A 2,500-nucleotide genomic window follows, 5' to 3' on the forward strand; every position below is an offset into this window, starting at 1 on the left:
CTCTCTCTCTCTCTCTCTCTCCATCTCTCTCTCTATAATTCCATCCTCACATCATCTGGCCTCTCCTCACTCTCTCGTCAAACTGCGTCTTCCATTCTTCACTCCTCACCTGGTTATTATCCACTTCTTCCCTCTCCACTCCACTTTCTCTCTCTCTTTCTCTCGTCTTTTTGGACTCTCCCACTGTAAGGAACATGGAAGTACTTGGGGAAGTACTGGCCGCGGAGGCCATGTGGGATTTTCTCTGGACTAACGCTGCGCTGGCCCGTCCATCCATCTCCGTGGGGCCCCATGACTGTCCACCATTCGTCAACACGTCGTAGTTCCTCCTTGAACTCCCTCGTCCCAGCCCCCCCCCCTACCCCTGCTGTCTCCACTCCGTCTCTCTCCGTGTCTCCACTCTGTCTCTCTCCGTGTCTCCACTCCGTCTCTCTCCGTGTGCGTCTCTCTCCGTGTCTCCACTCTGTCTCTCTCCATGTCTCCACTCTGTCTCTCTCCATGTCTCCACTCCGTCTCTCTCCGTGTCTCCACTCTGTCTCTCTCCGTGTCTCCACTCTGTCTCTCTCCGTGTCTCCACTCTGTCTCTCTCCATGTCTCCACTCTGTCTCTCTCCATGTCTCCATTCCGTCTCTCTCCATGTCTCCATTCCGTCCCTCTCCATGTCTCCACTCTGTCTCTCCATGTCTCCACTCTCTCTCTCCATGTCTCCATTCCGTCTCTCTCCATGTCTCCACTCTCTCTCTCCATGTCTCCATTCCGTCTCTCTCCATTTCTCCACTCCGTCTCTCTCCATGTCTCCACTCTTTCTCTCTCCGTGTCTCCACTCCGTCTCTCTCCGTGTGCGTCTCTCTCCGTGTCTCCACTCTGTCTCTCTCCATGTCTCCACTCTGTCTCTCTCCATGTCTCCACTCCGTCTCTCTCCGTGTCTCCACTCCGTCTCTCTCCGTGTCTCCACTCTGTCTCTCTCCGTGTCTCCACTCTGTCTCTCTCCATGTCTCCACTCTGTCTCTCTCCATGTCTCCATTCCGTCTCTCTCCATGTCTCCATTCCGTCCCTCTCCATGTCTCCACTCTGTCTCTCCATGTCTCCACTCTCTCTCTCCATGTCTCCATTCCGTCTCTCTCCATGTCTCCACTCTCTCTCTCCATGTCTCCATTCCGTCTCTCTCCATTTCTCCACTCCGTCTCTCTCCATGTCTCCACTCTTTCTCTCTCCATGTCTCCACTCCGTCTCTCTCCATGTCTCCACTCTGTCTCTCTCCATGTCTCCATTCTGTCTCTCTCCATGTCTCCATTCCGTTCCTCTCCATGTCTCCACTCTGTCTCTCCGTCTCTCTCCATGTCTCCACTCTCTCTCTCCATGTCTCCACTCTCTCTCTCCATGTCTCCACTCTGTCTCTCTCCTGTCTCTGTCTCCATGTCTACACTCCGTCTCTCTCCTGTCTCTCTCTCTCCTGTCTCTCTCTCTCATGCGTCCTCCCTGCCCTTCTCTCCTGGACCTGGCGTTGCTCACGGCTCCGTCAGGGTTGAGTAATGGTGCCGATCGAGTGGTGATCTCCACGACCCCGGGAGGGACATGAAGGGAAAACAACTTCTCCCACAACTCTGGGGCCCACCGCACACACACACGCGCGCACACACACACGCGCGCGCACACACACACGCGCGCACACACACACACACACACGCGCGCGCACACACACACACACACACACACACGCACACAGACACGCACACACACACACAGACACACACAGAGACGCACACAGACACACACGCACACAGACACACGCACACAGACACACACGCACAGACACACACGCACACAGACACACACACACACACACACACACACCGGACACAGCACTCTCTCTCTCCCCCCCCCCCCTCTGAAACACACTCCAGACATGGATTTGAGCGGTAAACGATATGATGGCCTGATCATATGAACGTTTTTGTCTGTCCTTACAGGACGACCTTCGTTCGTGTCAGAACGTTCTTGTGACACAGAGAAAGAGAACATCGGGTGAACATGTGGAACATGTTAACATATCTGCTTTGAATGTGACGACACCAGTAAACAGACACACCGTGTCGGCAGGGGAAATAGATAAGCAGGGGCTGAGGTGAGGGAGGGAGGATGGAGGAGAGGAGAGGAGGGGAGGGAGGGAGGGAGGAGGGAGGATGGAGGAGAGGAGGGAGGACGGAGGAGAGGAGGGGAGGGGAGTGAGGATGGAGGAGGGGAGGGAGGGAGGATGGAGGAGAGGAGAGAGGATGGAGGAGAGGAGGGGAGGGAGGTAGGACGGAGGAGAGGAGGGGAGGGAGGTAGGATGGAGGAGAGGAGGGGAGGGAGGGAGGATGGAGGAGAGGAGGGGAGGGAGGTAGGATGGAGGAGAGGAGGGGAGGGAGGGAGATGGAGGAGAGGAGGGGAGGGAGGGAGGATGGAGGAGAGGAGGGGAGGGAGGGAGGATGGAGGAGAGGGAGGGAGGGAGGTAGGATGG

The 2,500-nt window shown here is 56.3% G+C and overlaps 1 protein-coding gene across 1 annotated transcript in view; it reads right to left on the reverse strand.

The window, feature by feature from the left end:
- Positions 1-2,500, reverse strand: part of rnf13 (ring finger protein 13) — a 47,630-nt gene that overhangs the window by 29,110 nt on the left and 16,020 nt on the right. The gene's annotated exons all lie outside the window — the stretch shown is intronic.

This window comes from Borostomias antarcticus (assembly GCF_949987555.1).
Source record: "Borostomias antarcticus genome assembly, chromosome: 3".
NCBI classification, from domain to species: Eukaryota; Metazoa; Chordata; class Actinopteri; order Stomiiformes; family Stomiidae; genus Borostomias; species Borostomias antarcticus.